Raw genomic sequence first — 13,752 nt, 5'->3', positions numbered from 1 at the left:
CCTTATCTCTTCCACAACCACTCTCCCTCCAGAGAGACATCTGCTGATAACAGGCTATTGAATGTCACTGCATGGCTGATAAGAAATATAACATCCCATTGTGAGATGCTCCGCAGAGAGGGGAGAGTCAAGCATTCTGCCTGAGATTCTGGAACACCAGCATGGCTTTCCCCACTGGATTTTCCCAGAGGAACAGCTACCTCTTCCACAGGATCTTCAGAGGAAGACTACACCTTTCTATAGGATCACTGCTCTAGCAGAACCACACCTGGCACTCCAGGAGGACTGCAGCCACACTTCCAATTGGACTGCTACCAACACCCTGACCAACAGGGTGTCAGGTTGCATTCTGACTCTGTCAGTGTTGTTTTAATTCACTGCATTGTTTATTTTATCTTTTTATTTTCTTCCCTAGTAAAGAACTGTTATTCCTGCTCCCATATGTTTTGCCTGAGAGCCCCTTAATTTAAAATTTATAGCAATTTGGAGGGAGGAAGTTTACATTTTCCATTTTAGGGGAGGCTCCTGCCTTCCTTAGCAGACACCTGTCTTTTGAAACCAAGACAAGCAGGAACGGAACAGCTGGGAAGCTGGATTGTGATTTTGCCCCCAAATTTTAAGGATTGGCATGTGAGAGGCTTACATTTGTGAGTCTGTTGATGAAAGGTCATTAAAGAGAAGTGCATCCCTCAGTTTCCTGCATGACCACAGGAGAGTCCCAGTAACACCTGTTTCTAACTCCTAAATTCTCTTATCCAGTCTCTCAGAAGCCATCTGGCAGGAAGACAAAGGATTCACCAGCTTCATCTCAACACTGGCCATAGCTGAGCTACTTTTTAACTGGCTCTGAAATAAGGTCTTTGTACCTAAGTTCCTCTTATCTGTACACCAACACATATTCCTATGGATGGCTGGCCAGTAGCTGTATTTTAATAGCTTAGTGTTCATGATCTTACTGGATATTACTTGTGAATCTAAATATCACCAAGTTTTTTGCTCTTCTCTATCTGCCTCACAGTTGGCACCATATCTACCAAAGAAGTAGTCTTTGGTGGAAATGCAGCACTGCATCTCTGCACTGCTGCAGAGATGTAGTGCAGAAAATTGAATTAACTTCACCACTTCTCCTTCTGCAGCCTCGTTGCTAAAGACATCCCTGGCAGGGGTTGAATTCAGTGGTGAGAAGATACAGCTCAGGGTGATGCCTTATGATTTTTGTCTTTTTTTCTTTTATATATTCTCTGTATTCTTCACACATGTATTTGTAGCTTTGTAGGCTATTATTGCACTCATAGCTAGTTTTCCTACTACTTTTCCCTACCCTGATATGCAGAAAGACAAAACATTCCAAAGCCTCTATCCTGTCTTGGTTCTCCCTAGGAACCAAGGCGAAAAACCAGCTTTTTGAGATACATTTTCATCAAGAATGCTTAGGTCTATCTGAGGGGGGAGGATTTAGAAGGGGCTTGGACTGGCAGGGGAAATTACATCACAACTTGTGTTCCTAATTGGTGATTTTTGTCAAATATGCTAATTAGCCAAACCTATAAAACTGTATTTGCCCCTGTGGGGGTGGGCTTTTGCAGGCATTTTGAATATCTACCCCTGGAAGCCTCCAATAAAGATCAACCTTTATATTACCTCTTATACTAATATTGTCTTGAAAGTGTGTGTTGTCTCATTTTTAGGTTCTTAAGGCTTCATGGGCATTGTGATTGTTGGGCACCAGCACTCAAGGCAGGCTTAAGTTTTCTGAGCCTTCTTGTTTTCTTTGGAAAACAGACTTATCTGTGATATAAAAGAGAATATTGGAGCTTAGCCAGATCTTTAGACACAAAGGGCACAAGTCTTCCTTATTCTGCAGTTATTTAAGAAGATTTGGAGTTTACTGGTAATGCAGATGACTTGCAGAACATCGCTTTTCAATAGCATTTGTCCTGCCAGTGAGTCTCTCTTATTCATCAAAATAGCAGGAAAGAAGTTCTCTGTCTATGGTAATGCTTAAGCTACAAGCTAGAGGGGAAATAAAATTGCAGGCAAGCTGCATGTTAGAAGAGTTATTTTTATGAACAGCTTTGATAGTATTTTAGAATCTGCTTTTCTTCTGATGTGGAAAATTGCAAAGGATGTGCAGATGGAACCTTTTCACAGCTGGATGTAGGCACAACACACTTCTGTCATCTGTGCAGCCTGCAGGATAGCTCCTGTGTCTGTGGGCAGGGCGCTGCTGCAGCTTCGACTGGCTGACATGCCCTGCAGTAGGAATGGGGGGAATCCCTGCATCCTGGCCTAGGAATCACATGGGTGCTTGGGAGGTGGCATCAGCACAGGCTCTCTGAGCCACTTCTAAGTAATTGCCACTTGGCTGAGCAGAGCAATGAACATCTCAGGCTCCAAAGCGCCAGTTTTGTGATAAAAATAATGAAAATAAATTGAAATTTGCCTACTGTGCATTTGTCTGGTTGCAAGAAAATCACCTTTCATTTGTTGGCATATAATGAAGGCATTCATAAAGATGTTCTTTGAAGCCCGCTGATCTGGATTGCTTGTGCTTTAGGCATGGAAAGCCCTGCAGATTATTACCTGAAATAATTTGAAACTGAAGGGGTAATACATTTACGAAAACCAGTTAATGTGGTCTAAGATAGTTAATGTTGGAACAAGCATGTTTCACCAGTATTCCCATTTTTCTGCTAGACTCTGTGAATTGAACTAGGATGTTGTTGAAAGAGGCGGTAATTCAATCTGTAGACAACTTTCTCAATAACACCTTTTCCATGCTTGGTTTCTCTGTCTGCTATATTCACTAGTCCAGTTACTGCTGATGGGATTGCAAGGTAGGAGGAGAAATCTGGCTATTTGAGGGAGCAGCAGTAGTGTTACAAGAAGGGGAAGGCAGCACACACATTAGCATCATAACTGTGGATGTATGAATGCCACTGGAGTAGCAGAACATCTGCCTCACAGGCATTGCATCAATGGTTTCTTCTGTCTTTCCATTACTGTCAAAGCCCCAGGAACTGGCCTTTGTTTTGGCATTTTTAACTGGATGACATTTCCAACTGTTGCCAAGTGTATGCTCTGCAAAACTTGAGAAAAAAAAAGTGAATCGCTAGGGTCAGTTTCCTGGTAAAAGAAACAATCATGTGGCTGTAGAAATGTGAGGTTTTAGTCAGTGAAGAAATCTGTATAGTAGTGAAAACCATGATAGTTTAGTACTCTTAAGTTTCAGAAATAATTTTGCCCTGATCAAATAAGAATTCAATTATTCAGTCATAAGCTTAAAAAAACAAAATAAAATCCGTGCTGGCTGCATAGTCCAAATTGGACCATGAATAATAGATAATTATTCTGAAAATTGTCTCAAAAGTCTAAGAGCTGAAGGCTTATGACTAGAATATACTTAATTATATGAAGATACATTATTAAATAGATACTCTAGGAGTTTACTTGCCACTCTTGTCTCCAAAGAATTGTGCAGAAAGGAAAAGTTAGTATTCAGTGTTTACTCCTCTTTAATCCATACAAATGCTGTATATTGGTGGTGAATAATTTGTTTTCATACAGAAAACACCCAAAATGAATGGTAACGTGTCTTTGTTTTTCCTGGGGAGGCTGAAGCTCAGCACTTCCTATTTACCCAGCTCACTTTCTTGTACTGATCTGATTGCTGTCATTACTTGTGATTGTCACAAAGGGTGCAAATACTAATAACTATAACCTGTGCATTTGGAAAAGACATCTGTTTTTCCCTGAGGTGAGGACAGATGCTTAAATTTTCACATAATCTGATACTCAGAAGCAGAGAGCCTTGAAGTTATGTCTGTGCCAGACAAACTGGCATTTGTCTTTTGAGATTTTTATATACTGTGGACACAAGCACCAGGAGGATGAGCTGTTTAATGAGGGAGACTGGGAGGAATTGTGAGTTTCCTGTGGGTTCGCTTCTTCATAGGGTGAAGGGAAAGAAAAGATATTTTCAAATATACCCTTAAACCCTTGAAATTTTGAGCTTTCATATTTGTGTTTAGGACTCTTTTGCAGGTGTTACAGGGTGTTGCATAAATGCTACAAGTAGCTTTCCCTGGAAAAAAACTAGAAATACCCCTGACTGAAATGCTCCAAGTTGCTGGGATGTTATTGTGCCTCACAGATTGTTGTCAGTCAGATCCTGTTCCCTGAGGAGCCTCTTCTGCAGAGCACAGAATACTCTCCATGGATCCTGACTTTGACAAAAAAGACATTTCAGGTCTTGCCCATTGGAAATTCAGACATGAGGATTTTCTAAGCAGCAAAGTCTGCCATAGTGCACATTCAGTCTTAAAAGCTATTTTCTTTTTTCTTAATTAGGAAGAAAGCAAAGAAAATATTCTCAGCCCTGAGGGAACTCTTCTTCCTAGGAATGCCTAAGAAAATCCAGTGGCACAATGTAACTCCCAGTGACTTTCTAATTATTAGCAAAATTTTGATTTTAAAACTGAGAATTGCTGGTGTTACAGACATTTTTTTTAAAAATTATTCCCACAATAGTTTTTCTCTTCAGTCCCCACATTGTATTGTCACTAGTGAGGACAGACTGGAAGGAGTGTGTGTATCACAAACTTTTGTCTGGATTTATAGGATGCTTGCATTCAACACACTGAAGCACCTCAATCGGAAACTCTTACAATTTGGAATGAATAATGTTGGAATGATGCATGAGCTTCATGGTAGGTGTCCTGCTATTTCCAAGAATTTCAGTCTTAATGTCCTTTTTATTGAGAATTATATAATGCAGTTATTTGACTGCATAATTAATGTCCTTTTATCATCATGACAAAGAGTTACCATAGGACAATGCTGAGAACATTTAAGGCTATTTTATTGAAGTTTTGTCTTCTCTGCAGTTCGTGACTGTGAAACACACATGAACTTCAGGAGCACTTGCATCCTGCATTTAGATGAAGACAACTTATGCCCTCTGTTCAGCTCATGAGTTTTTAGACTCAAGCTGGATGACAGATGCAGGAGGAGGGAGGGAAGCAGAGAGGAAGCAGAAACTCAGGGGAAAAAATACAGGTTCAAACCAGTTTCATTTCTCAGCAGACACTTTTATTGACAACACTTGGGGGGTTTTGACAGCATGGAGATCTTTGCAGAGGAGGAGTCCAAATTACAGCTTGACAAACCTGTCACTATAAAGTGGAGCCAGGGAATCCTACTCTTCAGATAATGTCTTTCTTGTACCATCTTTATGTGGATAAATTCTGTACAGAAAAATCATGGGTAAGGTCTGTTTCTGATGTCTTCAGCTGCCATTACAGGTACTTTGTGAGAGATCAATTAGAAAGCGTTGTGCTGAAGAAGGACAAACCTTGGTGGAGTTTTTATTATGGCAGAGGTACACATGTGAACATATGAATGTGTGGTTTTATTTGTTCGGGATTTTTTCATTGAATAGCTGCTATGAAAAGCCCCTCAGGGCAGGAGCTGTTCAAGTGTAGAGGCAGAAAGGCTGATGGTTTCTGGGGGGCAGCCCTATAATTGGGCAGTAACAATGTGCACATTTCAGGAATTTTTAAAACGATGAATGAGATGTGGCAAACTTCAGTGCAGATCACATGTATTGCATGGTGATTACCCAATCTAGTATTTTTTCTCCCATAAACTATCTAGTTTTGCATTATTGCTCAAGTATGCTGCATGATCATTTAATTACATAGTGAGATGCCATTTAGAAATAATGCTACAGCAGACCATTAAAAGTCAACTTGATGTCCTTTTTTGCACTGTAAACTATAATTGTTGGCATTGTTTTTCTCACTACCACCTCCACTGTCTGAGTGACAGCAGTACAACTCACCATTTTCATTATTTCTCTTGTGTCTATATAGAAGAAATGCTGGAAAAAGCTACCTGTTATTTCAAAATCAGCATTGAGGAATTCCTACTGTACACATGTGGAATTAAAGCAGAAAAACTGCAAAGGGCAACACAGCTGGATACAGGTCCAGAGCAAACACTCAGTGTCAAGCAGTCACTCAAGAAACAGTTGTGGGAAGCACTGAAACAAAGAGACTTTGCAGGCAAGATTATTGGCATAGCCTTTGAAAAGAAGGTAAGATTGGTTGGTTGGGGTGTCTTTGTCCTTTCAGCAAATAATTTATTGTATCCTGAAGTGCCTGTATTTCCAGCGAAAAATGCAAGCATGGTTCTAATAAGTAATGAAGGGATTCAATGATGTGTTAATGTTGTTTTACAAAAAATTGCTCAAATCTCAACAAAAAAAATTGTAATTTCCAGGTGTCTAGGCCAAAACACTTGGTACTTCTCATTTACTGGAGGTTTCTAGTAGTGTGAGGGTTCTTTTTACATGATACCAAAATGTACTGAAACAGGAATGGTTTTTCCCCCCTTTGCTTTGTAATTGCCGTTACTTATGTAGTAGTAGTCTTCAATTTGTTTGACGAGTCATGCCTTTTCAAGGCTGAGAGCATTTAAAGGGGGAAATCTGTAAGATGCTTATCAAAGAAGCACCAACGAAAATTTTGATTCATCCTCATTTCAGCCAGTGTGAATTACTGCAAGTAATACATACAGAGATGTAAAAGTGGATATGAGATACATTGTCAGGCTTTACTTGTACTCAAAAGGGAAGTAAAGGTCTCTTCCATGTGCTGGTGGTGGGTGAATAGATTTTATCTAAGCGCTTCCAAGTTTGCACATCTGACTTGTACATAGGCTGTACCATTTTCTTTCCAAGACTTGATATTTTATATTGTGAGTTATCAGATAGATTGACCGAATTTATTTCTACTTCCAAGTGAAAGAATAATAGTTTTAGCAAAAGATTTGAGAATATAATTGTGAATAGAATGCTTATATAGAAATGCTAATTACAGTTTTTAAATGAACATCTGTGTGAAAAAAAGAAATTCTGTAAGTGTTTCTAGTAACAGCAGCATATGGATTTTGTCAAAGTGGATGGTAAAGGTTTATACAAGTGTTTCTCTGAGGTGAGAAAAGACAAAATCTTGCTTCTGTTTTTATTCTTGTATCCCTTCAACAATGTATCTAAGAGAACTCTTACAAGTTAGGTTTAAACCATCTTGCTTTGGCTAGTGGATTGGTCTGATGTCCCTTCCAACCTAAATTATCCTGTGATTCTTACATTTATGTGATGTTGCATCCCAATCATGGGGGACGATCGGCACATGCACCAGGAGCGGCCTGTGCCCCACCTCTGCCGCTGGCAGGCAGGATCGCAGTTCGGCCACTGGCTGGGGTTCCGGACTGCCAGGAATGGCCGATAAATGTGGACCCAAGCTGAAGGATCAGGCTAAAAGAAAATGAAGGACTCTTTGCTTGTTTCTTCAAGCCACTTTATTTCTTTCCCGCACAGGAACAGTGCTGGGGTGGCGCCGCGTGGAATCGGTGTCTCCACATGGGTGTTATTCTTTCTATGGCAGGAGTAGCGCCAAAGCCAGGCAGGTGACACAACACCAAGTGGGCAGTGCCTGTGCCAGGGCTGGCAGTGGCAGCAGTAGCAGCAACGCAGGTGATCTTCCCTGTGGCAGGAGCCGCGCGGGCAGCAGCAGGAGCAAGGCATCTGATGTTACACCACACGAGTGTTTGCTGAGGCTGCAAACTGCTGAGCTGTGCTGCTAGGCGCCAGTGGGACGTGGGGGCCGGTGGCTCAAACAGGTGGCAGTGGCAAAGAGCAAAAAACAGAGAAAAACAGCGGCTTTTATAGAGGGGGGGGTGGAATCCCGGGAGGAGATGGTCTAACAAATCAATGGCTAGATAGGAGGGTTCTATGGGGACAAATGTAAACATAACATGGAGTGGGAAAGTCACATACCAGTGGCAGAAAGGAAAAATCATAACTGACAGTGAATTTTCTGGATAAAAGGGTGTAAAAAATCATGACAGACAAGCCACAGGGGCAGGATTTTTGAAGATAGACAGGGAAAAATCTGAAGATGTTATAACTGCCATGGGGAGGCAGGTGGTAAACAACTTTTGGCACAGACTAAACATATGATCTTCAAATCCCCACTGCTATAGGCAGGGAGAGACTAAACCTCTCCAAATCCCCACTGCCACAATTCCTCCTTTTTTGTTTAATTTTTATGAGAGTGTTAAGGGGATGATGGCAACAGCAGTTAATTAAACTTCAGATTCTTCTCACTATTGCTGAGGAGGAGAAGGTTTTTTATTTTTTTTTTGGAGTTGGTAACACTTTTAACAGTTTTTTGCAAACACCAGTAACAACAGAAATTAAAAACAGAATTAAAACAACCAAACAAATGTCTTTGATGACAAATGACATCCATCTGGACAAATCCCACTTTTTTCTACATGTTGTCGGGTACAGATGTCACTTGAACATAAAAGAAGGAAAACATATTAGGGAAACTTAACAATAACTTTCATTAGGGAATAAAGAAAAGAAATATGGAGTTCTGAGTCTTCTTGTTCCTTTTTCTTCTTTCATTTGGAGGCTACAACCACATCATCTGGGTCCTCCAATGGCGATGGGGTGATAGTGTGGTGCTCTTTTTCTTTCTCTGCTAACAGGTACGGCCTGACCCACTCGCACAGGATCCACTTTGTACCAGAGGGGGTGGACACCCGAGCATACCCACTCCCCCAAGTGATCAGGTTGAAGGGCCCTTGGATTTGCTGCGACTCGGGACCTAGAGTTCAAAGGTTTTTCTTTGAACTCTAACATGTGTTTTTGGTTAAAGTGTCTTACTACTGGCAGGTTTAGACTTTCAAAGGAAGAGTTCAAGAAGCTGAGGCTGAGCAGTGCCTTTGAAGGCCTGAGCTGGGGGGATAATACTTTGGCATCAGCCCTCTGGTGTTCTAGGGTTCGTTTCAGGTTCTGATGAGTTCTCTCTATTATTGCTTGGATGCTGGGGGAGTATGGAATTCCGGTTCAATGTTCAATTCCCCATTCAAGCAGGAAATCACTGAGTGCTCTGGAGACATAGTCTGGCCCCTTGTCAATCTTAATGACTTTTGGAACCCCACACATGGAGAAGGCCTGTATTAGGTGTTTCTGTGCATCCATTGCCTTCTCCCATGTGTGGGCTGAGGCATTGACTGTACCAGAAAAGGTATCCACACTAACAAGAATATATTTAGGTCTGCCAAATTGGGGCACATGGGTTACACCAGTCTGCCAGATTTCACAATTTTGGAGACCTCTGGGGTTTACCCCTGCCTCCAGTGATGGTAATGCGGGCCTCCTGGCATTGTGGGCATGTGGTCACAATCGCTCTGGCCTGGTCACATGATAGATGTAATTGGTGGAATCAGACCAGGCACATTCTGATGAACTGCTGATGGCTAAGTTTGGCCTGATGGAAGGTGTTGCCTTGGTCGGCCAGCTGCAACGGTGCAGGCCAAGGCTCTGCGGTTACCCTCTGCAATGAAACCTGGGAGATCAGAGTGTGATCTCACATGCATGATGTAAAAAGGTTGCTCTCAGTGGAAACCAGCTGTACTCATCTTGAAAGCAATTTGTAAATCACCAGGTTAGAGACTTCTTTGAGCACTGCATGCTTGGCCCTAAACACCACCCCTGCCACGTAAGCCGAATCAGTTATGCTGTTAATAGGTTCGGGAAATTTTTCAAAGACTCTAATGACAATGTCCAACTCAGCTACATGAGGGGAGCCTTCAATGATCTTGACATAGGTTTCCCACCACTGAGTCTGGGGGTCCTTCCAAGTCATTATAGACTTGTGGGAACCTCTGGACACGTGGGTAAGAATGGTTAGAGCCTTAAGTAGCTTACAACTTTGAATTTCTTTTGGCACTAGATGGAATTAACTATTAAACAGTTTATGACCAGGTTGGTGAATAGTCAATTTTCCAGGGTAACTTCTAGGGCAAACTGGAGGTTCTCATTCTCTTTCAGTAGATGTTTCAAAGTCTCATTATTTAATCTTCCGGTGGACAGTGTGGGAATCTATAAAAATCAGAAGGTTTTAGGAAAGTGGTAAAAAAGACAGGCCTCAGACAGCAGATTTGTGAACAGTGCTAAGGCAGCAGAACAGTTTTCTAAGCTGTAGCGAAGACATGGGAAATAGAACAATAAGAGCTATGTAGATGGGCTTTCTAAGTTGCAACAAGTTTATTTAGTGTATATTTTTGAAGGTTAATTATGAATAGAGCTCTGTGCTTTGTCTTTTATAAATGAACCATTGTATGAGAGAATAAGTTGCTATTGTTTTAACCACAGCTGCATATGGTGTGCTTCATATGGTTGGATAGAACTACTGTCAATATACTTTTGCCCTATGTGATTGGCTGAAACTTAGACTGAGACTGTCTTATGGAATGTTGTAACATTAAGTCTCCTTAGCATGCTGTTTGGGTCAGCGAGCTGTTCACATCTTCTGTCTCCATTGTCATAACAATGTAATGAGACTGGTGTTGAAACAAACCGCTCACAACGCTAATTCCAGTTGTCCCATCCTGTTCGTGTCTGTATATAAACTGCCAGCGTACAGACAGCCAAACTGGTACGTGAATGCATGCAAAATCACACCCCGCAAGAAACCGCACACGTGCCCTCACCTTACAAACCAGCTGAACCATCAGTTCTTGCAGCCAAGTGATGCTCATGGACAGACTGTGGCCAAGGAACACCCACTCTATGACCAAGAGGGGGTCCCTCTGACCTCTGTCTCACTGAAAAATCAATGCATGCAAGTGCAGCCATTTCCCTAAAATGATGAAATTGAAAGGGAGTTCACGCTGGCAGCAGTGGGCCTGCCAATTTTCCAATGCTAATTGGATCCTTTCTAATGCAGCTTGTGCCTCCTGGGTTAATGTCCTCAGGGCATCCATCTCCTCCCCTCCTTTTAACAAATTGAAGAGGAGATAGATCACCCATCGTTAGGCCCAACCAAGGCCTCAGCCAGTTTAAGGTTCCACACAGCTGTTGGAGATGTCACAGGGTTTTAGGCTCATCTTTGATCACCAACTGCTGTGGTGTTATAGTGCGGCTGGTGATTTCTAGGCCTAAATATCTTCAGGGCAGCAGCCTCTGCACTTTTTCACGATGTAACTCAAATCCTGCCACTGACAAAGCAGTAACAGTATCATCAAGAACCTGTGTGTGTTGTCATCGAGGGCACATACAAGTACATCATCCATGTAATGATAGATGATGCACTCTCCTGCTTTGGCATGCGCTGGGGCAACATACCATTGGCAGATGGTTGGTGAGTTCTTCCTTCCTTCAAGAAGAACACACCAATGGTAGCATCGCACTGGGACCTCTCAGTTGATGGAAGGAACTGAGAAGGCAAAATGTGGCACCCCTACTGGGTGTAGGGGAATTTAAAAAAAGCAATCTTTGATGTCAATGACTGCCAATTGTCAGTTTTGAGGGAGCATCGATGGGGATAGCATACCCAGCTGGAGACACCCCATGTCTTCAATTACATAATTAATTTTTCTCAAATCATGAAGGAGCTGCCACTTGTACTTCCCCAGGTTTTTGATAAAGAATACCGGGGAGTTCCAAGTGCTGTTGGTCTCTACAATGTGTCCTTTGACCAACTGTTCCTCCACAAGTTGATTGAGCGCTTTTAATTTCTGTTTATTGAGTGGCCACTGATCTACCCAGACTGGTGTTTCAGTTAGTCAATTTAACTTCTGAGTAGGGTGCTCTTTCTCAGTGGAGGCAGTTAAAAATCCTGAGGGGTCGACAGTTTTAATTTGGCCCCTCATTGGGACATGTAATTTCTCCGCCATAGGGTAAACTTGGTGTTCAATACAAATAGGCATATATTTGCTAATTGCCCATTGGGCCCCATAATTTGCATGATGCTTTTTGATTGTTTTCCAAATTGTGTGCCCCCTACACCTAAAATCTTGCAGTCTACATCCTGCAGTTCCCACTGTGATGGCCATTTTTGCAGTGGAATGACCATCATGTCTGCCCCAGTGTTTATCATCCCTTGAAGTTGGATGTTGTACCCCTTGCTTTTAAGGCTGTACCATATAAGGGGTTTCTCCTCTCCTACCACTTCAGTATAGTAAACTGAAAGGTCCAAGTCATCCCATAAACATTGTGGCACTGGAATGGCCTGGGTGATAACCTGGCCCTTTGGTAGGAAGAGGAGGGGATGGACACAGCGTGCCACGAGAACAACACACTCCAGGATAGGTGGTAGAAGTGCCAGTGTAATCTCGATCTCACAGGGTGTATGCTTTGTGTCCCCTACGACAAGGTACTCACATCCCTGCCCATAGCAAGACTGGACCTGTTTGCAGAATGTGATTTTCAGCTCCTTGTCCACGTAAAGTTCTTTCCAGTTTGAGTTGGTAAAAGTCACAGATTGGATAAGGTATAGCCTAAAAGACTCGGTCACGTCCTGGGTGGAAAACAAGCCGAAGGGGCTATTAATATATTGTTCACAATCATCATCCCCGCACCCTGCCCCATTTATTTTATTGCATGGAGCAGTACTGCACTCACGCTGTAGTTTTTTTATTGGCTATTTTCCTCATGCTCTTTTCCCCCCTCCTTCTTGGTGGAATTGGGGGGGCTTTCCCCAGATAGGGACAGTCCCTTATAAAATGTCCCTTCTGCTTGCAGTGAAAGCAGGGATATGGTCTTGACACTTGTGGTGAGATGGGAGGTAGTTGAGTATCTGCTACTGCTGTTGCCCATTCTCAGATGGTGACTTTTCAGCGCTTCTACTTAAGGAAATCTTGCCCTGCTGGTGCATTATTCCGTGATTAAGTGTAGTGATGGTGGTAGGGATGAAGGAAGACTGAGGATGACTCTTTTGCAGTCTTCACATGCACCTTTGGTTACGAGATCTATGATGATGTCATCTTCGGCATTTGATCTGGGAATTCTCCTTCCTACAACTTCTCTGACCCTGTCTACAAAATCTAGACATGCTTAATTGGGTCTCTGTTTTAAAGAGACAAGAATGGGCAAAGGATCTTTAGTGGATAGGAGATTAAAAGCTTTTTCTGCCTCTTCCCTAATTATTTCTAAGATTGTTTAGAAATTTTTTCAGCCTGAGTTGTGGGTTGCTCCCACTCACCTTCCCCCACAAGATGTCCTATACAAAGGGGTTTGTCATCTTTGTCATTTGCCATTTCTTCATCGCCCCATAAAGTCGGAAGGAAGTTGACGAGCTGTTCCCGCCAGGCTTTCATCCACAGCCTATATTCTGATGGACCACATAGTCTGGAAAATATTTCTTTCAGATCCCCAGGAACTAGGACATTTGCTGAAAGGGTGGTCCTTATAAAGCCTTTAAAATATTCACTTGACCGATCAACCTCCTTCTGGGTTTTGAATAATACTTTGATGTTGTTGTAGGGAGAAGGTGCCCACTTGGGACACTTGCCCCTAGCACTGTAAGAAACAGGTGCTGCAAAGATGACTGGGTTGCTGTCATCCAACATCTGGTCTTCCACTTTGTCCTTCCTTTTTTCCACAGTACTGTGGGAACTGGAGGGAGGAGTGTGGGAAACCGGAGGTTGGAGGCATGGCCCCGAAGGGTGAGGGGCAGAGCCAAGGCAGGGAGCAGAAGCATCAATAAGGACAGTGGTTTGATCAGGGGGAGGAGCAGAGGGAGATACAGGGGCAATGCTAGGGTATTTTGAGGATTGGAAGAGGAAAAGCCAGAGCACAATTGAGGGTTTTGGGACAGGGGAAGGGAACAAGGGAGAAAGGGATTATGGAAAGTAGAAGGAGAACCACAAGATGGGAACAAGCCATGCGGTACC

Source organism: Melospiza melodia, chromosome 3, assembly GCF_035770615.1.
Source record: "Melospiza melodia melodia isolate bMelMel2 chromosome 3, bMelMel2.pri, whole genome shotgun sequence".
Taxonomy (NCBI): domain Eukaryota; kingdom Metazoa; phylum Chordata; class Aves; order Passeriformes; family Passerellidae; genus Melospiza; species Melospiza melodia.
The sequence above is the reverse complement of the archived record's forward strand: the minus strand, read 5'-3'. Positions refer to the sequence as shown.